Below are 25925 nucleotides of genomic sequence, written 5' to 3'. Positions count from 1 at the left end.
GAAGACCAAGCCTGAGAGACGCATAGCACTATGCATATTTGAACTTTTTGGTAACTTGTTGCCAAAGGGGGAGAAATATGTATAGATCATAGGCTTCGAGAGAGTGTTTTTCTTCTTTTCCTTTGGTTGAACTTTTTATTGTGTGAGATACTTGTGTGATCATGTGATTGAGCATTTGCTACCTTAATGCTTGTTTTGGTGATACTATCTTTTATATCCATATATGATCATTCACTTGCTTGGTGATGAGTGCATGCTTTTAATTTCTATCATTTTGAGCGCTCCACCAAGATATATGTGACATGGAAGAGTAAGCCATGATCCTAATAGATTGTGCATTTCCATTCAAAAGCAAATTTTAAATAATGCACAAATTTAGGGAGAGCTCTTTCTTATGACATACTTCTCAAAGCGATGATGTTTTTCAATCTTATTATCATCTATCGAAGATTTGATCTATATGTTGTCATCAATTACCAAAAAGGGGGAGATTGAAAGTGCAACTATCCCTGGGTGGTTTTGGTAATTCCTAACAACATATATCCCATTGAGCTAATGCTATTTGAAGATAAATATTTTAGAAAAGCTTAATGTTTGGCATGGCATGGATTAGAAAGTGGACCCCTCAAAATACTAAGAACACATGTTGGCTCAAGCTCAAGACTCTACACTTTACTTTTAGTGATCCAAGATCACATTGAGTCCATAGGAAAAGCCAATACTATTAAAAGGGGATGAGGTGTTGCTTAATGAGTTACTTGCTCAAAATGCTTAGTGATATGCTCCAAAACCCTCAATTACTTTCTCATATCCACATATGTACCAAACCAAAAGTCAAACTCGGCCCCACTGAAATTTCCTACCCGACGCCACCGAGTTCACTTGACATAGCCACTGCCACAAACCCTAGTCAAATCGGTCTCACCGATAGGGATCTCGGTCTCACCGAGATGGGATTGCAAACTCTCTGTTTCCCTACATAACGTTTCGGTCTAACTGAGATGAGCGATCGGTCCCACCGAGTTCGCCATGCAAACTCTCTGTTTTCCTTTCGTAACGTTCGGTCTAACCGAGATGAGTGAATCGGTCCCACCGAGTTTGCCTGACCAACTCTCTGTTTGCCTATTACCAAAATCGGTCCCACAGAGTTTGTGTAACCAGTCTCACCGAGATTATGTTATGCCCTAACCCTAATGGAATCGGTCCCACGGAAAATCCTAACGTTCACATTTTGAACTAAATCGGTCTGACCGAATTTCATGATTTGGTCCCACCGAGTTTGGTGATTTGTGTGTAACAGTTAGATTTTGTGTGGAGGCTATATATACCCCTCCACCCACTCTTCATTCATGGAGATAGCCATCAGAACATGCCTACACTTCCAACATACATTTCTGAGAGAGAACCACCTACACTTGTGTTGAGGTCAAGATATTCCATTCCAACCACATAAATCTTGATCTCTAGCCTTCCCCAAGTTGCTTTCCACTCAAACCCTCTTTCCACCAAATCCAATCCTATGAGAGAGAGCTGAGTGTTGGGGAGACTATCATTTGAAGCACAAGAGCAAGGAGTTCATCATCAGCACACCATCTATTACCTTTTGGAGAGTGGTATCTCCTAGATTGGTTAGGTGTCACTTTGGAGCCTCCGTCAAGATTGTGGAGTTGAACCAAGGAGTTTGTCCAGGCAAGGAGATCGCCTACTTGGTGAAGATCTACCCTAGTGAGGAAAGTCCTTCGTGGGCGATGGCCATGGTGGGACAGACAAGGTTGCTTCTTCGTGGACCCTTCATGGGTGGAGCCCTCCGTGGACTCGCGCAACCATTACCCTTCGTGGGTTGAAGTCTCCATCGACGTGGACGTACGATAGCACCACCTATCGGAACCATGCCAAAAATCTCCATGTCTACATTGCATTTGCTCCCTCCAAACTCCTCCCTTTACCTTCATATGCAATTTTTTTACATTCCGCTGCTATCCTCTTAGAATTGCATGTGTAGGTTGATTACTTCACTTCTGCTAAGTTGTTAAAATCTGCCAAGACTGAAAATTGGGAAAAGGATAGATTTTTATTCGATCAAGTAGTCTAATCACCACCCTCTAGACATACTTTCGATCCTACACTTGCTCTACTTCCCAAGCTCCTGGCATCGCTGCATTTGTATCTTTTACTATTTCCTAGGCCCCTCGTATATAGGATCGATCAGCTGTTCGAAAGCCACCTAAATTTTGACTGTTAAGAGGTAAAACTAGTTCATGCACTCGAATCTAGTACTACTTGGTTTAAACAAGGAAAAAAGGGGGTGGGGGTCGGGGAAGATCTGTTACCTGAATCTAGGACTTGGTCGAAAGAGGAAATAATGGGGGCAAAAAGTAGCAGAGACTAGCTATCCAACTAGTCTCTTGGTCTAATAGGGAAATAAAGGGAAACGCAGTACAAACTCAATATAAACCCAATCTATTGGTTGAAAAAGGAAAGAAAGGGGGGCTGGGGGACAAGTCAACAGATTAAGTCCAGCACTAGATTTGCTAGCCTCACACAGTATAATGTGGCTATACCGAACAAAAATGGGACCAACCCAGATATCCTGTTCTGATGTTTGTTGCCCCGAGCCACTCTTATGTAATGCTACTGGTAAAATGTAGCAGTCGCACTGTTAAAAGTAAGGACATGTTAAACCAATGTTGTTTTCATGTCCTGCTAAATTTCCCATTAAGATAAGTTGCTTCTTTTTTTTAGAAATGCAACTGTCCTGGTCCGCCTACTCTCCCGTGCCCAAATACCAACTCCATAGGAGCTGTTAATGTAATGTTGCCGGTAAAATGAAGCAATGGCACCATTAAATTAATGTCGTATTTAACGGTTGTCATAGTTAATCCAAATGCCCACACTAACATCTAGCAATGCTGCTGCTTTATAAATTGCTACTGTCCTTGTAGGATTGCCATTCAGATAAGGAACATGCTTCTTTTCATTTGATGTATGTTTCATCACTAGTTAGTCACCCTGCTTTCCACCTTTTTTGCGCAAACAGCACTACTGCAGGATGGTCCAAACGCGATAGTCGAATCAGAAACCCTTCGATGAAACAGTGTGCAATGCCATAATCGCAAACGGTGGTGTAAAAAAACCATCAAAAAGGTGCAAAACGTTTGCGATGACAGATGCATCAAAGACGGTTCAGAATTTAGTTGCATGTGAGATGCAGGGCATACGACTCAGCTCAATGAACTGTTTGTGATGAGGAGGCACAAAACAAACGGGCAGCCAGATGAAGGCGTGTGTGATATACAGCATACGGTTCACTGGGATGAACTGTGTGTGATTAGGCAACACGATGGAAACGATTCAACTGAACCAGATGTGTGTGATACGCGGCAAACAGGTCTGTAATCTGAAATGTGTGCGAAGACCAATAATAACACAGACCATTGCTGCTAATAAGCTGTGTGAATTGCTCTGTCTACAGTAGAATAACATGTATATATATAACTGAGATAAACATCCAATTACATAAGTGACTATACAGATCATTCGCACACACCTCAATAAAAAATTGCATGCATTCTAAAGTAGGAGAAATGATCGTCTAGTCATCTACTTCTTGTGACGTTGCCACCACTGCTATGTGGATCGATCCCTCGTCTGGGTCAGGAAGAAGACAGTTCCTCATGTCAACGATCCTCATGTACATCTCGTAGCTTGTGTACGCGTCCATGACCATGTACTTGACATGTTGTTCATCCAGTCTCTTATGCCACACACTGTGCCAGGCGTTCTTGTCCTTATTGCTCTCTTGCTTCATCTTTGCGTAGTAGGGGTCGATGATGGCCGAGGCGAGGTTAACCAGGGAGTTCAGTTTGCTTTTGTCGGTGCCCCAGACCTTGTATTGGTGCTGGATGTTGACAAGATTCGGGCATTTCAAGTCCGAAACCTTGAGCGCTTTCAGATCATTGGTGGTGTCCACCGTAGCGAAACTGTAGTTGGAGCTCTTAATAAACCTAGAGAAATGCTCGCAAGGCCTTGTGGAAAGGTGGAAGTGGTAGACGAAGATGTCATGTCGCACGCACAACTGGGCGACGACAACCTTCTAATCGTACCCTGCACGACTGATGGTGTACTCGAGGTCGAAGCTGACCACTCGGTACTTGTCCTCGGCAAGGAACTGCTCCATAGTTTGGATGGAGCTCTCCACCGACACCGGATCATTCGTGTACACCACCGAGAGGGCCTTCCCCCTCACGTGGGTGTCCACTAGGTGATGCATGGTGAACTGCCCGCCATTGTCGTTGTCGGCCGCTGGGAGCGCCATTGGAGCCACGGGGAGCGCCATTGGAACCGCTGGATGTCCTCTCTGTATGTGTCCTTGTGGGTGTGCTCATTGTGACCTGTGAGACGACAGATGAAGGTAAATGGCCGCAGTAAGAAAAGGGGGCCAGGCGGCGTGGATTCTCGGCGTGTCTGCATGGCAGTTCTTACTGCGGGTAACTGCATCATCGCGCCATGCCCAGCGCAACCGCTTGCACATGAACGTGCGTGATCATGCGCCGGCCCAAAACACTGGCAGTGCACGTGGAGGGATGAGGGCAGGGCACCTGGAGTGACGCAAGAGCAGAGTGCGTGCGGCGGGACGCGAGTTGAGCGCGCCGCGGCCGCCTCAACCGCAAGCAACCACACACATGGAGCAGTTGAACACGCAGCAAATGGTCACCTACAAGCCGGCCGACAGTTGTATCACTGCGTAGAGAGCGGCCGTATGGTACCACCTCCGTCTTGTCTATAGTCTCCTTTATATTCTGTGCCATACTTTGCCCTCAAATTTAACCAACAAAATGTTAATGGATGTTTTAAAAATTATATAATTGGAAACTATGTTCAAATACAAATCCAACTATATAATCTTTGGCGACATGCATTCGTTTTTATTAGTTAAATCATACTTATAAACCAGGACGGTGGTATAGTAGGTAATTAAATCGCAAATGTTATTTTATTAACCGTATGTGTACGTGGCCTTTCGTCGTCCTCTCGCATGTCTTGTCACCCTGTTGCCGTACACGGCTTACAGCGCAAGCTTGCGCAGCGCGCGGGGGCATTCTTTTTGCCAAACGGTGGCGCCAATGAATCATCGGTGAGCCCGTTCTCGCGCAACCTCACAGGTTCCCGCACAAGCTTCCTGCTCGACTCGGTGAAATCCCCCAAAATCCCAATGCTTACCGGCTAGCTATAAAAATCCTCACGGCCGACGAGTCTTGCGTCGCATTTTCCCCTCCATTCCTGTAGCTTATCTCATCTGCTTCTCCCACATTCACCAATGGCACCAGTCCATCTTCGTCGTTCAGCCATTCCTCCATCATCAGAGGACAGCTCTAGCTGGCAGGCTACACGGCGGCGACGGCGCAATCCCTAGCGCAGTGTAGTGTGTGTGGCGTCGCCGTTGGGTGTGCATGGAACACCCACCACACGCTCCACCGCCGGTGCCCGTCGGCAGCTGTTGCCGGCCGCTGTTGCGGCCAGACCACCGTTGAAATCCAGGGCCATCGCCCACTCCACCGCCGCGGCCCTAAGGTAGGAGATGGCCGTCGTAGCCGCCACCCCACTGCCGACCACTGTGGCCATCACCTGCTCCGCCACCGCGGCCCGAAGGCAGGAGGTGGTGGTCGTGGCCGCCACCCCGTCATCAGCCGCCGTGGCCGCCAGCCCACCGTCGACCGCTGGGGTCATCACCCGCTCCGCCACCACTGCCCGAAGGCGATAGGCGGAGGTGGATGCTCGCACATGCGACAGTGACCTTGCGCACTACACCGAGTTCCTGCGGGAGGAGGAGGAGCGCCTCGTCGAGCATGCAAAGAGCCTTACCGCCGTAGTGGCAGCGGCACACGCCGCTTCAGAGGCGAGGAATCAGGAGATCTACGATGAGAACCACCGCATCGAGAGGGGTCGTCTGGAGAGGCAGAGGGCGTTCGAGGCAAACATCGCTGAAGCTGCATTAGCGGCAGGCACCGCATTGCGGTTGCCCAGCTCGTCGGTAGGCTCCTCCTCCTCCGCCTCTTACTGACCGCGCTTGGCAGAGGAGAGGCAGCCAGAAGTAGTACAAAGCCCCTCCGCAGTAGTAGTATTTAGGGGCTATTTTGTTCAGTTCATCTGACTATAGATGTGGTGGAACTATACAACGTACATAAAATTAGCGAGTATATATAGTTGAACTAGCTACTTCAGTACATGGTTGGCAACAATTGGGGGAAAGTTTGGTCGGTTAAGCTGTCGAGTTGAACTGTTTGTATAAATTAAGAATGACTGCTTAATCTATGAATGAAATATATGCTTAATTACTAAATTTTAGTTGCAAAAATTAGATACTGCTAGTGATTTTTAGCTTCATATTTTGACAAATCGTAGTGTTACAAGGATTGACAAATCTTACCAAATTGTTTGTACGTGCTTCCACACGGGTCATCCAAAACAACCGTTTGCATTGAAGGGATGCACAAATTCGGCGCTACTCTCACTTTGCATACGGGTGTTCTATCTAAAACGTATGTGATCAAGAGCTGCAGAAATCCTACTCGGCACATTTTCTCTTAGCTTCCTGGGGAAGTTGTTGGTTTGCATATGGGTGTTCTAACTAAAATGTTTGTGATGAGTGTTTTATATTTAAAAAGGGAATTAAACTACGGCTTGGGCGCCCTTAATGGAGAGGATGCGAGTAGGCGGGCGGCCATGGAAGTCAAAGGGCTCGCTTCCCAGTGAGCCTGCGGAGCGTACGCCTCTCAGCCAGCTTGCGCATCAGACGGCGCTCGCACGCCTCCCATTCAGTAAAGGTCAAGCAGTTGTCCGCACGTCACCTCCTACAACCATTAAAACCAATACACCTTCGGGGTCAACCCAACGGCTTCTATGAGGAAGGCGGCGCAAAGGAGGCTCAAGGGCTTGTTAAGGAAGGCGGCTAGGACCTCTAGGGGTGCGGACACACCTGCGCGGATTACAGGTGACGGTTACAAGAAAGGCAGGGAAGTTAAGAGTACCCGACGACATTCAGGGATGAATGTAGACCCATCGGGCGGGGATAATCATTCCGGTCCTGGGAGAGTGGCATCACATGAATGGTTAACAGAATTTTGGATTTACTATAATTTAAAGACCAGGCATCTCAATGTTTTACCAGCAATCAACGGTGCCCTGGTGTTTGAAATTCATTCCCATTTCTTGCATGGGACGTAAGCATGCACCCAAGGACACATATTTGATTTTTTAACCAATTTATATGCATTGGAGCATGAGCATGTAGTTCAAATTTGAATTATGCACATAAATGCATTGAAAACTCAGTTAATGCATAAAAATGTCCAAACGAACCCCGAAAAATCACAAAAATTCACACAACACTCCTGTTGTTCTATGTTGGCACGAGAATTTTTTTTGAAAACAATGAGGCAATGGATATCGCTTCGTCCACAAAGGTGGGACGTTCCCTACCGAAAACCATCATGCTTGTTGTGAGAAGCTCCAGTTTGTGAGAAGCATATACCCAAACCTGCCATAAATGGGACAAAATTTGTACCACGACATGTTGATGCCGCTCCATGATAGCATGCCAAGTTTCATGAATTTCAGACCAGTTTTGGACCTACTAGAATTTAAAAACCATGCATCTCAATGTTTTTCCGGCAATCAAAGGTGCCCCGGTGTTTGAAATTCATTCCCATTTCTTGCATGGGACCTAAGCATGCACCCAAGGACACATATTTGATTTTTCAACCAATTTATATGCACTGGAGCATGTGCATGTAGTTCAAATTTGAATTATGCACATAAATGCATTGAAAACTCAGTTAATGCATAAAAATGTCCAAACGAACCCGAAAAATCACAAAAAATCACACAACACTCCTGTTGTTCTATGTTGACACGAGAAAATAATATCTGAAAGCAATAAGAGGTAATGGATATCGTTTCGTCCACAAAGGTGGGACGTTCCTTACCGAAAACCATCATGCTTGTTGTGAGAAGCTCCGGTTTGTGAGAAGCATATACCCAAACCTGCCCCAAATGGGACAAAAAATTTACCACGGCATGATAATGCCGCTCCATGATAGCATGCCAATTTTCATGAATTTCAGATGAGTTTTGGATTTACTAGAATCAAAAAACCATGCATCTCAATGTTTTAACGCCAATCAACTGTGCCCCAGTGCTTGAAATTCATTCCCATTTCTTGCATGGGACCTAAGTGTAACACCCTCGATGCGACTATAGCTCCCACGTGTCGAGGCACGACTTAGAGACATAATCGCATTGAAGGCATATGTCGCAAGTTAGGCAATCTTCACAACATCCCATGTAACATGAATAATAAGGGGAGAACATAGTTGGCTTACACTCGCCACGTCACATCAGAGTACATAAATAACATACATCATCCAAACACTCATGGCCTGACTACGGCGCCAAAATAGAAGATAACCTAACATGCGACACGGTCCCAATCAAACCCAACTAGGCACCACTACTGATCGTCAGGAAAAGACACGTAGTAACGCTGAGAGTCCTCGTCGAACTCCCACTTGAGCTCGTACTCGTCACCTGGAGCGGAATCACCTGGACCTGCATCTAGTGTAATAGGAATCTGTGAGCCACAGGGACTTAGCAATCTCGCTCCCTCGCGATCAAGACTATTTAAGCTTATAGGTATGGCAAGGTAAAATATGAGTGGAGCTGCAGCAAGCGACTAGCAAGTATGGTGGCTAACTTATCGCAAAAGAGAGCGAGAAGAGGATGCAAAGCACGAGCGAGAAGCTAGAGGGCAACCTGCGCAAACATTACTCCAACACCGTGTCCACTTCCCAGACTCCGCCGAGAAGAAGTCATCACGGTAACACACTCAGTTGATTCATTTTAATTAAATAAGGTTCAAGTTATCTACAACCGGACATTAACAAATTCCCATCTGCCCATAATCGCGGGCACGGCTTTCGAAAGTTCAATCCCTGCAGGGGAGTCCCAACTTAGCCCATGACAAGCTCTCACGGTCAACGAAGGAATAGACCTCCTCCCAAGACGTTCCGATCAGACTCGGTATCTCGGTAACTCAAGACACTTCGACAGGTTAAAACAAGACCAGCAACACCGCCTGAATGTGACGACAAATCCCGATAGGAGCTGCACATATCTCTTTCTCAGGGCACACTCAGATTGTCTTAGGTACGGGTAGGCCAGCCCAGAGTTGCCCCTGGTGGCCACCGGCAGCTGACAGGTGGACCAACACTCAGAGGAGCACTGGCCCGGGGGGGGGGGTAAAATAAGATGACCCTTGAGTCTGCAGAACCCAAGGGAAAGAAAGGGCTAGGTGGCAAATGGTAAAACCAAGGTTGGGCATTGCTGGAAAAGTTTTAATCAAGGCGAAATATCAAGGGGTTCCCATTATAACCCAACCGCGTAAGGAACGCAAAATCCGGGAACATAACATCGATATGACAGAAACTAGGGCGGCAAGAGTGGAACAAAACACTAGGCGAGAGGCCGATCCTTCCACCCTCTACCAAGTATATAGGTGCATTAAGATAACATAGCAATATAATTATATCCCAACAAGTAAATAAATGTTCCAACAAGGAACGGCCTCCAATCTTCACCTGCAACTAGCAACGCTATAAGAGAGGCTGAGCAAAGCGGTAACATAGCCAATCAACGGTTTGCTAGGACAAGGTGGGTTAGAGGTTTGACATGGCAATTGGGAGGCTGACAAGCAAAAGGTAGGCATCGTAGCATTGGCATAGCAAAGAGCGAGCAAACTAGCATAGCAAAGATAGTAGTGATTTCGAGGGTGTGATCATCTTGCCTGCACAGTTGTCAGAGTTGGCTGGATCCTCACAAGCAAACTCAACGGGCTCCTCGGTAGCGAACTCGTCTCCCAGCTCTACCCGAACAAGAAAAACAAGCAACAAGGATACAATCAACCACGTGCAAGGATCAAACGACATGATGCAATGATGATATGCTATGCGGGATGCGATGCGGGATGCAAAATGCAAGATATGACAGGAAATGCATGAAGCTGGCCTCAACTTGGAATTCCAAGGGATCCACTGGAAAGATGAGATGAAATCGCATGAAAATGATATAAAGATCATCGGAATCGGAGTTACGGTTTGGAAATGGCAAGCAATTCAAAATTGACACCGGTCTACGATTTACAGCAAGTAGGCATCTAAATGCAATGACATGAACATGCTACAGCCACGAAACATGACAACAAAATACATTGCAGGGATGCACACAAGATGCTTAACAAAAGACTAGCACTGAGCTACGGCCAATTCATCCATTATGAGTTCCAAACAAGTATGTCAAAAATGCAAATGCAAAACAGATTTCAGACTTTGTGAAATTAACACTTGTCTGAAATTTCAGATCACGAAGCCCTCTTCGGAGCAGCAAAACAACATGAAACATGACCTGATTAAGACAAGTAAGAACATGGCATGGAGCTACTCAACAAGCTTAACAAAAGACCCAAAATGACCTGGGGCCAAAAGGGTTCACAAAAATATACTAACGGGCACACGAACATAGCTAAAACACAATCAGTTTTCAGACTCAGTGAAAACTGAGACATGCTGAAACATAACTCACGAAGGCACGTAAACGAGCTCGATGCACTCACCACGGTGCAAGTCATGGCAAGGCAAGCATACATCCATAAAGAAGGCACAAAATGCTAGCCAGACATGGCAAGAACAATGGCATATCATGCACAGATCAACTACAATAACATCGGCAAAATCGCAAACGAGTTGACGATCTGCCTAGATTCACAACGAAGCAAAAGTAGAGCTCGATTGACTCAAGCTAGGGTTCTCCATAATTGCAAACAAAGACATGGATGGATAGAGCATAACATGATTAACAAAACTCCTTTACTGATCATCCTCAAAAGAGGCACGGATCACTAGGAAACAAGCTGAACATATGGCATCATGAACTAAATCATCCCAAACTTGGTGAAAACAACTAAGTCCCTGAAAACAGATTTACCGGGTGCCTCACTTTGCAAGCTTGCACAAGTCACCACTCACATCCTAAAAATTAATGGGTTGCACCTCTAGAAAGAAGACAAAATGCTTAACAAAACATATGAAGGACTCACAGGCATAGCATGCACACAACAATCATGGCAAAAAAGACAAAAGTCTAAGATGAACTAGCAGATCTGATAATTAACTCACGAAGCCTCCTTCTAACAGCATTTTGGGCATAAAGATGAGCTCAAATTAAAATGATGCAATGGAATGAAATGATGTACTCGCGAGACGAACATTTTGATATACTATATGCCCAAAATGGAGCTACGGGTGCAAAGTTACAGTAGGTCAAAGATCGCATAAAAAATTAGGGTTTGGAGGGAAAGTCAACCGAGGTGATATTTTCAGATCTCAGATCCAGATCGCACGGGAACCGATGTTCGACGGAAAACACTGTAGCCGGCCGGAGTTGAGGTCGTCGTTCGTCGGAGAGGAAGAAGGGGAGGCCGGGGCTTGGCCGGCGTCGAGGTAGACCGGTGGAGGGCGGCGGCGCCGTCCGCGGCGAGGGGCGGCAAGGCCGGCTCGGCCGTCATGGTGGCGGGGCGGCGTGAGGCTGAGGACGGCGTCGGTGGTCCGCGGCGAGCTCCGGCTCGGCTCGCAGGGCGGCCGGCGGCGGCGGCGTTCGCCGGAGATGGGAGAGGCGGCGGCGGAGTCGAGGCGCGGGGAGCGGCTGGATCTGGCCCGGGGCGGCGAGGAGGCGGGCTCCCCGTGGGCCGGGCGGGCCGCGGCGACGGCGGTTGCCTGGAGGCCACGTGGCGGTGCGTGATAGGCTAGAGGCGGCGGGGCGGACACGTCCGGCTCACGGGGACGTTGTCCGGCGGCGGCGGAGAGGTTTTTTAGGGTTTCGGGGAGAGGGAGAGATCCGAAAATGGAGGGGTCTATTTATAGACATAAGTGGAGCTAGGAGAGTCCAAATGAGGTGCGGTTTTCGGCCACGCGATCGTGATCGAACGCTCTAGGACATGGAGCAGAGTTTGGTGGGTTTTGGGAAAAATTGGAGGGGTGTTGGGCTGCGACACACACGAGGCCTTTTCGGTCCCTCGGTTAACCGTTGGAGTATCAAACGAAGTCCAAATGGTACGAAACTTGACAGGCGGTCTACCGGTAGTAAACCAAGGCCGCTTGGCAAGTCTCGGCCCAATCCGGAAATGTTTCATCCCCACACACGAAAGAAAGGTAGAAATGACCACCGGAGGAGAACGAAGCGCCGGAATGCAAAACGGTCAACGGGGAAAATGCTCGGATGCTTGAGACGAATACGTATGCAAATGCAATGCACATGATGACATGATATGAGATGCATGACAAAGAAAACAACACACGGAGACAAAGACCCGAACTCGAGAAATAAATATAACTTAACGCCGAAAACGGCAAGAGTTGGAGTACAAATAGGGAAAGTTACATCCGGGGTGTTACAACACTCCACCACTATGAAAAGATCTCGTCCCAAGATCTAGGACTGAAAGAACTCCGGGTACTCCGAACGGAGGTGATCCTCGCGTTCCCAGGTAGCTTCACGGTCGGAATGGTGTGACCACTTGACTTTGAGAAATTTGATTGACTTGTTGCGAGTCTTGCGTTCAGTCTCTTCAAGAATAGAGACTGGGTGCTCACGATAAGAGAGATCTTCTTGGAGCTCAATGTCCTCAAAGTTGACGGTGCGGTCAGGAGTCTTGAAGCACTTTCGAAGCTGAGAGACGTGGAACACATCATGAACATTTGCAAAGTTTGAAGGAAGCTCGAGTTGATAGGCGAGGTCGCCTCTCTTGCTGACAATCTTGAAAGGTCCCACATATCTAGGGGCAAGCTTCCCTTTGATACCGAAGCGACGAGTACCTTTCATAGGAGAGACACGGAGGTAAACATGATCTCCGATCTCGAAAGCCCAATCATGGTGCTTACTATCATAGTAGCTCTTCTGACGGGATTGGGCTGCTTTGAGGTTATCTCGAATGACTTTGCACATTTCTTCTGCCTCTGTGATTAAGTCATTACCCAAAAGCTGACGTTCACCGGTTTCAGACCAGTTGAGAGGGGTACGGCACTTCCTGCCATACAGAATTTCAAATGGGGCCTTGCCCGAACTTGCTTGAAAACTATTGTTGTAGGAGAATTCAGCATAAGGAAGACAATCCTCCCACTTCATGTCGAAGGAGATCACACAAGCTCTGAGCATATCTTCAAGAATCTGGTTGACACGCTCGACTTGACCGCTTGTTTGAGGATGGAAAGCAGTGCTGAAGCGGATGTTAGTGCCCATGGCCTTCTGGAAAGAATCCCAAAACTTGGAGGTAAAGATGCTGCCACGGTCTAAAGATATCACTTGAGGAATACCGTGCAGAGAGACAATGCGAGAGGTATAGAGTTCCGCCAATTGAGCTGTAGTGATCGACTCTTTGATAGGCAGAAAGTGAGCCACTTTGGTGAGTTTGTCGACGACAAAAAATATAGCATCATTGCCACGCTTGGACTTTGGAAACCCAGTCACGAAGTCCATTTCAATGTGGTCAAACTTCCATTCTGGAATGGCAAGAGGTTGGAGGAGACCTGCTGGCCTTTGGTGTTCTGCCTTCACTCTTCTGCAGACATCACATTCATTCACGAATTGAGCGATCTCGCGCTTCATTCGAGTCCACCAATAAGCTTGCTTAAGGTCCTGATACATCTTCGTACTCCCAGGGTGGATGGAGAGGAGAAAATTGTGAGCCTCGTTCATGATCACTTTACGGAGGTCACCTTTGGGCACAACAATACGATCCTCGAAGAAGAGAGTGTCCTTGTCATCAAGGCGGTAGCACTTGTACTTGGACTGACTCTTGGCAATCCCGATCTTCACCTTTTTCACCATAGCATCAAGAAGCTGGGCTTGGTGAATCTGGTCTTCTAAGGTAGGAGAGACTTGAAGGTTAGCGAGGAAACCTTGAGGAACAACTTGCAGATTAAGTTTGCGGAAAGCTTCAAAAAGCTCGGGTTGATAAGGCTTAAGAATCAGACTGTTGCAGTACGCTTTTCTGCTCAAAGCGTCAGCAACCACATTAGCCTTGCCTGGAATGTACTCGATACTCGGATTATACTCTTGAATCATTTCGACCCATAGAGTTTGCCTTAGGTTGAGATTAGGCTGAGTGAAGATGTACTTGAGACTCTTGTGATCAGTGAAAATGCCCACTTTTCTTCCCAATAGAAGATGTCTCCAAGTCAACAGAGCATGCACAACTGCCGCCAACTCGAGATCATGAGTAGGGTAGTTCTTCTCATTAGGCTTCAACTGGCGAGATGTATAAGCAACCACTTTCTTCTCTTGCATCAATACTGCGCCAAGACCTTGGAGAGAGGCATCACAAAAGACCTCGTACGGCTTGGATTCATCAGGCGGAGTCAGAACTGGAGAAGTGATCAACTTCTCTTTCAAGGTGTTGAAAGCAATATCACACTCCGGAGACCAAACGTACTTGACGTGCTTCTGAAGAAGATTTGAGAGAGGCTTCGCGATCTTGGAAAAGTTCTCAACGAATCTTCGGCAATAGCTTGCGAGACCGAGAAAACTGCGGAGTTGCTTCACGTTCTGAGGAGGTTCCCAATTCACAATTGCAGACACCTTCTCAGGATTCATGGCAATGCCCTTGGCAGAGATGATATGACCAAGATAAAGAACCTCATCGAGCCAAAATTCACACTTGGAGAACTTGGCGTAGAACTGATGTTCCCTGAGCTTATCGAGAACCAAACGCAAGTGCTTGGCATGATCTTCCTTGTTCTTGGAGAAAACCAGAATGTCGTCGAGATAGACCAAAACGAAGTCATTGGTGTAGGCGTTGAAGATGAAGTTCATCATGCGAGAGAACGTCGGAGGAGTGTTGGCGAGGCCAAAAGACATGACAGTGTATTCATATGAACCAAAGCTTGTTCTGAATGCTGTCTTGGGAATATCTTCTTCACGAATGCGAATCTGGTGATAACCCATACGGAGATCAAGCTTGGAGAATAGTTGAGCACCTTTGAGTTGTTCGAACAGCTCATTGATGTTGGGAAGTGGGTATTTGTTCTTGATGTTCTTCTTGTTCACTGGACGGTAATCAACACAAAGTCGGTCCGTTCCATCCTTCTTCTTCACAAAAAGAACACCACAACCCCACGGAGAAGAACTAGGCCGGATGAGACCCATTCTTTCTTGCTCATCGAGTTGCTTCTTCAGCTCCTTCAACTCTTCAGGTCCGAGCTTGTAAGGACGTTTGCACACAGGTTCCGTGCCAGGCTCAAGTTCAATAACGAATTCAACTGGCCGGTGCGGAGGCATTCCTGGGAGCTCTTCTGGAAAGATGTCTTGATATTCGCAAATGACTGGAATTTGCGAGATGGCATCCAATTCACCCTTCTCATTGAGAGAAAACAGACGGATAGTATTATCCCGAGCGGCAAAGACAATTACATCCTCAGACGAATGAGTCAATTGAATCTGCCTGGTTGCACAATCAAGCTGAGCCTTGTGCTTAGAAAGCCAATCCATCCCGAGAATAAGATCAATATCCGAGTCACCGAGAACCGTTGGAGAAGATAGAAACTTGTAGTCACCCAAAGTGATAGAAACATCCGGAACTATGGAGTTAGCCTGCATGCGCTTACCGGGAGAGACAACTGCTAAAGGACTAGGCAAAATTTGCAAAGGCAAACCATGCTTAGATGAAAACGGTCTCGAGATGAAACAATGCGATGCACCCGTGTCTAAAAGAACTTTTGCAGGAATATCATTAACAGGAAGGTTACCCATGATCACATCTGACGAGTCCTCTGCCTGAGCTGCATTCATCAAATTGACCTTGGCATGCTTGGGGTTATGCTTGACCACAGATGTACTTGCCGATCTCAGAGGAGAAGGAGGAGGAAGACGCCTCTGGTTGAGACACTTGTTGGCATAGTGACCCTTCTGTTGGCACTTGTTGCACGTGACCTCTGAAAGAGGACGGTGATACAGAGCACTCGATCTTGGAGCTTGAGATGAAGTCTTGTTCTGAAAGCCAGGGTTGGGTGGGTGGGAAGAACCACTGCCACCTTTACTCTTCTGCTGATACGGCTGACGGAACGGAGGAGGAGGAAGCCAAAACTTCTGCTGCTTGGCCACTTGAGTAGAGGAAGAAGGAGTAACATCTCTGACTCGCTTCCTGGAAGCATCACACCTCAACTGAGCAGCCTCTTGCTTCAGTGCCATGTTGTAGAACTCATCGTACCTCAAGGGCTCAAAGAGAACAAGAGCGAGCTGAATATCTTCTCTGAGACCACCCCTGAACTGGTATATCATGCTCTTCTCATCAGGCACGTCCTGCTTGGCAAAGCGGGCGAGCTTCTGGAACAACTTGTTGTAGTCATAGATAGACAAAGAGCCATGCTTCAGCTTGCGGAATTCCTCACGCTTGCTTTCAACCACGCTCTGCGGAATACGATGAGCTCGGAAATCTCGACGGAAATCATCCCAAGTGATAACACGTCCACCTCTGGAGTCCTTGTACTGCTGGAACCATTCTGCAGCTTGATCTTTGAGTTGGAACGAAGCGAACTTGACAAAGTCCTCAGGCCTGACGTTACTGCACTCGAAATGCTTACACAGATCCACAAGCCAATCGTCAGCATCGGTTGCCTCAACACAATTGCTGAAAGTCTTTGGCCCATTAGCAAGGAACTGGTTGAGTGTAGCAAAGTGACTCTGATTGCTGCCTTGATTCCCTTGACTGCCTTGATTGCGCTCTTGGAGAATTTCCATGATTAGCTGTGTGTTTGCATTGGTTGCGGCCATCACAGCTTGCCATGCCTCTGGAGGAGGTGGAGGAGGTGGCGGATCAGGATTCGGAGTCGTGCGCGTTGGAGGAGCCATCCTGAAGAGGTTGACCACCATTAGCACATTGACAGATAAATATTGAAGCTGAATCCAATGGAATGAAAATTGCAACATATAGTCTTCACATCCGAACAAAATGAACGGATGCATTCCTCTTGAAATGGTCACATATCCATAAACTGAGAAGCCACGTAGATTTAAGGTAGAGAAATAAATCAACAAGGTACGGATCAAGAATGAATAATCGGTAAGAAATCCCAATCTCAAACCAATATTCGTGGAAGAAGAACTAGAGCTACTAGAATTCCCACCTATGAAACTCTCGAACCTTTCTGGTTATGCAATCAGGTGTTGGGGATACAGGGGAAGCATAATATCTCACCCAAACTAGCAAATCCTACATCCAGCTGCATCCATCCTTCAACACATAACCAAGAAACCTTCGGAAACCATCTACCTCAACCTTCGAAAAGCATCCGTTATACAAGTTATGGCGATACTCCCGAACTCCCGCCCCAGTACTGGGTGGCGTCGAGGTTATCTCACCAACGAACTGTATAAAAGAGATTTTCGATGTCAGCGTACTAGACTCAGGTATTCCAGAACTGCAACGATAAAATTATGATGACAACACCTCAGAGTTCAAATCCCCGGGACACTTCCACTAAACCCCTGACAGGAGGCACCAAGACAATGTTCTCATCATAAAACCATCGGAACGATTCCAAGATACCCGCGTGATCCTAAATTTTTTTTTAGTGAAATTTGAGAAGAGAAGAGTCAAAAGTCTACGTCAGGATGCCTTACCAGAGCGATGAGGAGACTGGGAAGTAAAAAGAATTCCTAAGCTCTCCGATATATAATTCCTAAATCACTCAAAACATTTTTCTAGACACAACTCGGCCGCTAAAAACGATCAAGCAATGGGGCTCCTAAGGTCGGGGAAGGCTCTGATACCAACTTGTAACACCCTCGATGCGACTATAGCTCCCACGTGTCGAGGCACGACTTAGAGACATAATCGCATTGAAGGCATATGTCGCAAGTTAGGCAATCTTCACAACATCCCATGTAACATGAATAATAAGGGGAGAACATAGTTGGCTTACACTCGCCACGTCACATCAGAGTACATAAATAACATACATCATCCAAACACTCATGGCCCGACTACGGCGCCAAAATAGAAGATAACCCAACATGCGACACGGTCCCAATCAAACCCAACTAGGCACCACTACTGATCGTCAGGAAAAGACACGTAGTAACGCTGAGAGTCCTCGTCGAACTCCCACTTGAGCTCGTACTCGTCACTTGGAGCGGAATCACCTGGACCTGCATCTGGTGTAATAGGAATCTGTGAGCCACAGGGACTCAGCAATCTCGCACCCTCGCGATAAAGACTATTTAAGCTTATAGGTATGGCAAGGTAAAATATGAGTGGAGCTGCAGCAAGCGACTAGCAAGTATGGTGGCTAACTTATCGCAAAAGAGAGCGAGAAGAGGATGCAAAGCACGAGCGAGAAGCTAGAGGGCAACCTGCGCAAACATTACTCCAACACCGTGTCCACTTCCTGGACTCCGCCGAGAAGAAGCCATGACGGTAACACACTCAGTTGATTCATTTTAATTAAATAAGGTTCAAGTTATCTACAACCGGACATTAACAAATTCCCATCTGCCCATAACCGCGGGCACGGTTTTCAAAAGTTCAATCCCTGCAGGGGAGTCCCAACTTAGCCCATGACAAGCTCTCACGGTCAACGAAGGAATAGACCTCCTCCCAAGACATTCCGATCAGACTCGGTATCTCGGTAACTCAAGACACTTCGACAGGTTAAGACAAGACCAGCAACACCACCCGAATGTGCCGACAAATCCCGATAGGAGCTGCACATATCTCTTTCTCAGGGCACACTCAGATTGTCTTAGGTACGGGTAGGCCAGCCCAGAGTTGCCCCTGGTGGCCACCGGCAGCTGACAGGTGGACCAACACTCAGAGGAGCACTGGCCCGGGGGGGTAAAATAAGATGACCCTTGAGTCTGCAGAACCCAAGGGAAAGAAAGGGCTAGTTGGCAAATGGTAAAACCAAGGTTGGGCATTGCTGGAAAAGTTTTAATCAAGGCGAAATATCAAGGGGTTCCCATTATAACCCAACCGCGTAAGGAACGCAAAATCCGGGAACATAACATCGATATGACAGAAACTAGGGCGGCAAGAGTGGAACAAAACACTAGGCGAGAGGCCGAGCCTTCCACCCTCTACCAAGTATATAGGTGCATTAAGATAACATAGCAATATAATTATATCCCAACAAGTAAATAAATGTTCCAACAAGGAACGGCCTCCAATCTTCACCTGCAACTAGCAACGCTATAAGAGGGGCTGAGCAAAGCGGTAACATAGCCAATCAACGGTTTGCTAGGACAAGGTGGGTTAGAGGTTTGACATGGCAATTGGGAGGCTGACAAGCAAAAGGTAGGCATCATAGCATTGGCATAGCAAAGAGCGAGCAAACTAGCATAGCAAAGAAAGTAGTGATTTCGAGGGTGTGATCATCTTGCCTGCAAAGTTGTCAGAGTTGACTGGATCCTCACAAGAAAACTCAACGGGCTCCTCGGTAGCGAACTCGTCTCCCGGCTCTACCCAAACAAGACAAACAAGCAACAAGGATACAATCAACCACGTGCAAGGATCAAACGACATGATGCAATGATGATATGCTATGCGGGATGCGATGCGGGATGCAAAATGCAAGATATGACAGGAAATGCATGAATCTGGCCTCAACTTGGAATTCCAAGGGTGCCACTGGAAAGATGAGATGAAATCGCTTGAAAACGATATAAAGATCATCAGAATCGGAGTTACGGTTTGGAAATGGCAAGCAATTCAAAATTGACACCGGTCTGCGATTTACAGCAAGTAGGCATCTAAATGCAATGAGATGAACATGCTACAGCCACCAAACATGACAAAAAAATACATTGCAGGGATGCACACAAGATGCTTAACAAAAGACTAGCACTGAGCTATGGCCAATTCATCCATTATGAGGTCCAAACAAATATGTCAAAAACACAAATGCAAAACAGATTTCAGACTTTGTGAAATTAACACTTGTCTGAAATTTCAGATCACGAAGCCCTCTTCGGAGCAGCAAAACAACATGAAACATGACCTGATTAAGACAAGTCAGAACATGGCATGGAGATACTCAACAAGCTTAACAAAAGACCCAAAATGACCTGGGGCCAAAAGGGTTCACAAAAATATACTAACGGGCACACGAACATAGCTAAAACACAATCAGTTTTCAGACTTAGTGAAAACTGAGACATGCTGAAACATAACTCCCGAAGGCACGTAAACGAGCTCGATGCACTCACCACGGTGCAAGTCATGGCAAGGAAAGCAAACATCCATAACAAAGGCACAAAATGCTAGCTAGACATGGCAAGAACAATGGCATATCATGCACGGATCAAGTACAATAACATCGGCAAAATCGCAAACGAGTTGACGATCTGCTCAGATTCACAACGAAGCAAAAGTAGAGCTCGATTGAGTCAAGCTAGGGTGCTCCATAATTGCAAACAAAGACATGGATGGATAGAGCATAACATGATTAACAAAACTCCTTTACTGATCATCCTCAAAAGAGGCACGGATCACTAGGAAACAATCTGAACATATGGCATCATGAACTAAATAATCCCAGACATAGTGAAAACTACCAAGTCCCTGAAAACAGATTTACCGGGTGCCTCACTTTGCAAGCTTGCACAAGTCACCACACACATCCTAAAAATGAATGGGTTGCACCTCTGGAAAGAAGACAAAATGCTTAACAAAACATATGAAGGACTCACAGGCATAGCATGCACACAACAATCATGGCAAAAAAGACAAAAGTCTAAGATGAACTAGCAGATCTGACAATTAACTCACGAAGCCTCCTTCTAACAGCATTTTGGGCATAAAGATTAGCTCAAATTAAAATGATGCAATGGAATGAAATGATGTACTCGTCGAGGCGAACATTTTGATATACTATATGCCCAAAATGAAGCTACGGGTGCAAAGTTACAGCAGGTCAAAGATCGCATAGAAAATTAGGGTTTGGAGGGAAAGTCAACCGAGGAGATATTTTCAGATCTCAGATCCAGATCGCACGGGAACCGATGTTCGACGGAAAACACTGTAGCCGGCCGGAGTTGAGGTCGTCGTTCGTCGGAGAGGAAGAAGAGGAGGCCGGGGCTTGGCCGGCGTCGAGGTAGACCGGTGGAGGGCGGCTGCGCCGTCCGCGGCGAGGGGCGGCGGGGCCGGCTCGGCCGTCGTGGTGGCGGGGCGGCGTGAGGCGGAGGACGGCGTCGGTAGTCCGCGGCAAGCTCCGGCTCGGCTCACGGGGCGGCCGGCGGCGGCGGCGTTCGCCGGAGATGGGAGAGGCGGCGGCGGAGTCGAGGCGCGGGGCGCGGCTGGATCTGGCCCGGGGCGGCGAGGAGGCGGGCTCCCCGTGGGCCGGGCGGGTCGCGGCGGCGGCGGTTGCCGGGAGGCCATGTGGCGGCGCGTGATAGGCTGGAGGCGGCGGGGCGGACACATCCGGCTCGCGCGGACGTTGTCCGGCGGCGGCGGAAAGGTTTTTTAGGGTTTCGGGGAGAGGGAGAGATCCGAAAATGGAGGGGTCTATTTATAGACATAAGTGGAGCTAGGAGAGTCCAAATGAGGTGCGGTTTTCGGCCACGCGATCGTGATCGAACGCTCTAGGACATGGAGCAGAGTTTGGTGGGTTTTGGGCCAAATTGGAGGGGTGTTGGGCTGCAACACACACGAGGCCTTTTCGGTCCCTCGGTTAACCGTTGGAGTATCAAACGAAGTCCAAATGGTACGAAACTTGACAGGCGGTCTACCGGTAGTAAACCAAGGCCGCTTGGCAAGTCTCGGCCCAATCCGGAAATGTTTAATCCCCACACACGAAAGAAAGCTAGAAATGACCACCGGAGGAGAACGAAGCGCCGGAATGCAAAACGGTCAACGGGGAAAATGCTCGGATGCATGAGACGAATACGTATGCAAATGCAATGCACATGATGACATGATATGAGATGCATGACAAAGAAAACAACACACGGAGACAAAGACCCGAACCCGAGAAATAAATATAACTTAACGCCGGAAACGGCAAGAGTTGGAGTACAAATAGGGAAAGTTACATCCGGGGTGTTACACTAAGCATGCACCCAAGGATACATATTTGATTTTTCAACCAATTTATATGTACTGGAGCATGTGCATGTAGTTCAAATTTGAATTATGCACATAAATGCATTGAAAACTCAGTTAATGCATAAAATGTCCAAACGAACCCCGAAAAATGACAAAAATTCACACAACACTCCTGTTGTTCTATGTTGACACGAGAAAAAAAATTAGAAAGCAACAAGAGGCAATGGATATCGTTTTGTCCACAAAGGTGCGACGTTCCCTACCGAAAACCATCATGCTTGTTGTGAGAAGCTCCGGTTTGTGAGAAGCATATACCCAAACCTGACCCAAATGGGACAAATTTTGTACCACGACATGTTGATGCCGCTCCATGATAGCATGCCAAGTTTCATGAATTTCAGACGAGATTTGGATTTACTAGAATTTAAAAACCAGGCATCTCAATGTTTTGCCGGCAATCAACGGTGCCCCGGTGTTTCAAATTCATTCTCATTTCTTGCATGGGACCTAAGAATGCACCCAAGGACACATATTTGATTTTTCAACCAATTTATATGCACTGGAGCATGTGCATGTAGTTCAAATTTGAATTATGCACATAAAATGCAATTAAAACTCAGTTAATGCATAAAAATGTCCAAACGAACCCCGAAAAATCATAAATAATCACACAACACTCCTGTTGTTCTATGTTGACACGAGAAAAAAATTTGAAAGCAACAAGAGGCAATGGATATTGTTTTGTCCTCACAGGTGGGACGTTCCCTACCGAAAACCATCATGCTTGTTGTGAGAAGCTCCGGTTTGTGAGAAGCATATACCCAAACCTTCCCCAAATGGGAAAAAAATTGTACCACAGCATGTTGATGCCGCTGCATGATAGCATGCCAAGTTTCATGAATTTCAGAAAAGTTTTCGATTTACTAGAATTAAAAAATCAGGCATCTCAATGTTTTGCCGGCAATCAACGGTGCCCTAGTGTTTGAAATTCTTTCCCATTTCTTGCATGGGACCTAAGCATGCACCCAAGGACACAAATTTAATTTTTCAACCAATTTATATGCACTGGAGCATGTGCATTTAGTTCAAATTTGAATTGTTCACCTGAAATCGCTAGAAAACCAATTTAATGTATAAGTTGGTCAAACGAACCCTGAATAATTCCAATTCTTTTACGACACACATAAAGTTGCATGTTCACTCTAGATAAAAGGTCTAGCAATTCAAACACCGTCCATTGCCGTTCTGACCCCATTATGTAATTCAAATCAAGATGAAAAATCAGGAAGATCACACACAGTTTATTATCAACAACCATGTGAGATGTAGTACAAAATATCTTGGAGCACCATCAGTGTATAGTACGCCTATGGCTTACGCGAGAAGGTGTGTCGGCTACAGTCCACAGCCGGCATCTCGAGCACACTAGCTCGCTCCCCAAATATCATTTCACTGTTCATCATCGCTGGTGAAAGATGGGCACGTGGACCTGCGTCCTGAGGGCAACTTCGGTGGCCCACTCCAGCGTGAGCACGGATGTAGCCGCCATGCACGTGCTAAAAAGGTGCATGAGCGCAGCCGCAATTTGCGACCGGGCGGCAAAGGCAGCGCAAACGGCCGATGTTGCTTCTCAGGTGGCGGCAGCAACATCTGCCTCAGGGATAGCAACTGGCCAGAGCGGCACAGTAGTTGTCAGTTCCACAACGGTGGCCTTATCCCTGATGGAGGCCGCCCACGACCATGTTGAGGCCGCCCACGCCCAGATCCTAGCGGTCACCGCACATGTCGAAGCTTCTCCGACAACAGTCGGCAACCCACGGCCGAAGAGCTGGCAATCACCGGGAGCGTTCGAGCAGCCGTCGGTTCCTCCGCCGCATACCTTGCGACGGCGGACCCCGTCCAAGCCCAGATCGCGTCTGCGCATGCCTAGCTCATGGCTGCCTTTTCCAAAGAGATGGCGGACGTGTATGGTGAGATGCTTGCCGAGTATGGTGCGATGGATGCCACGGAGCCCCTTCCCTAGGAGACCGCTGGGCGCGAGCTGGACATGGAGGCGGTGACGGAGATCGACGAGCACCAGCCATATTAGTACTCTATGTTTTGTTTAATTAAGAGCGCCAATCTTTAATTTTTTAGAGTAATATTTAGGTCAGCTAGCTCCGTTTAATTGCCGAACTTGCTCGATTAAGAAGTGTGGGTGTGCTGTAGTCTCCTTTGTGTACCCAAATTATGCAATGACATGGATGACCACTGTAACCATGGAAATTCAAACCAAAATTTTTGACATTCAAACTCATCACACACGGGTTAAGCTATCTGAATCGTTTGTGATGTCCAGATATCGTACACAGTTCTGAATAAGGGACCTTGTCTGATGACACTTTGCGCGCCAGTTTTTTGCCTGAAGCGATTCCAAATTTTCAGCTTCCGCGGAAATATCTACCTCCCCGCCCCCTCCCCCTTACCAAAAGCCACATTTCCCCTCTTTTCGCCTTCCTTTCCAAGTTGAAACCTTCACTCCTTGCTTGCAGCACCGCCACCTCCTCGCCGGCGACCCTCCTTCATGCTGCTCGGCCTCCTCGATTGTAACGCCCCAGGTGCAACTTTCCCAATTTGTACTCCAACTCTTGCCGTTTCCGGCGTTAAGTTATATTTATTTCCTCGGGTTCGGGTTTTGTCTCCGTGTGTTGTTTTCGTTTTCATGCATCTCATATCATGTCATCATGTGCATTGCATTTGCATACGTGTTCATCTCATGCATTCGAGCATTTTCCCCGTTGTCCGTTTTGCATTCCAGCGCTTCGTTCTCCTCCGGTGGTCATTTCTAGCTTTCTTTCGTGTGTGGGGATTAAACATTTCCAGATTGGACCGAGACTTGTCATGCGGCCTTGGGTTACTACCGGTAGACCGCCTGTCAAGTTTCGTATCATTTGGACTTCGTTTGATACTCCAACGGTTAACCGAGGGACCGAAAAGGCCTCGTGTGTGTTGCAGCCCAACACCCCTCAAATTTGACCCAAAACCCACCAAACTCTGCTCCATGTCCTAGAGCATTCGATCACGATCGCTTGGCCGAAAACCGCACCTCATTTGGAGTCTCCTAGCTCCCTCTATGCCTATATATACCCCCTCCATTTTCGGATCTCGTCTTCCCCCTCTCGGAACACTAAAAATCAGATCCGTCGCGCACCGGACGTGTTCGGCCGGGCCGGACGTTGTCCGCCGCCGCCCGCGTCCTCTCCCGCGCTGCCAAGTGGCAACCGCCGCCGCCTCGGAGGCCCGCCGGCCCGTTCCCGGCCCCCGCGGCCCAACTCCTCCCCGCCGCCTCGCGCCACTCGACCGCCGCCCGCGCCCGCCGTCCGCCACCGCGCCCGCCCGCTCCGGCTAGCCGCTCCGCCCGCCATCCGTCACCTCCGCCGGGTAGCGCGCCGCCTCGGGCCGGCCAGCCCCGCCGCCTCGTCGCCCCGGCCGCCGCAAGGCCCCGCCAGCGACCGGCCTCGCCTCGTCCCCACCGGCCCCGGCCTCTCCCCTCCATCTCTGGCCACCACGCCCTCGCCGGAGTTCTCAAAGTCCGCGCCGGTGAACAGTGTCGTGAACAGTGCACGTCGCCAGATCCAGATCCAAAAAACCCTAGGGGTTGACTTTTTCCCTCTCCCCCTTAATTTTTTATGCCTACTTTGACCGCCCATAACTTTGCATTCGTAGCTCTGATTTGGGCATATTATATATCAAAATGTTCGTCTCGAAGAGTACATCATTTCATTACATTGTGTCATTTTCA

The sequence above is a fragment of the Triticum urartu genome, chromosome 4A, assembly GCF_056163025.1.
Source record: "Triticum urartu cultivar PI428250 chromosome 4A, HENAU_Tu73, whole genome shotgun sequence".
NCBI classification, from domain to species: domain Eukaryota; kingdom Viridiplantae; phylum Streptophyta; class Magnoliopsida; order Poales; family Poaceae; genus Triticum; species Triticum urartu.
Note: the sequence above shows the minus strand (reverse complement) of the source record.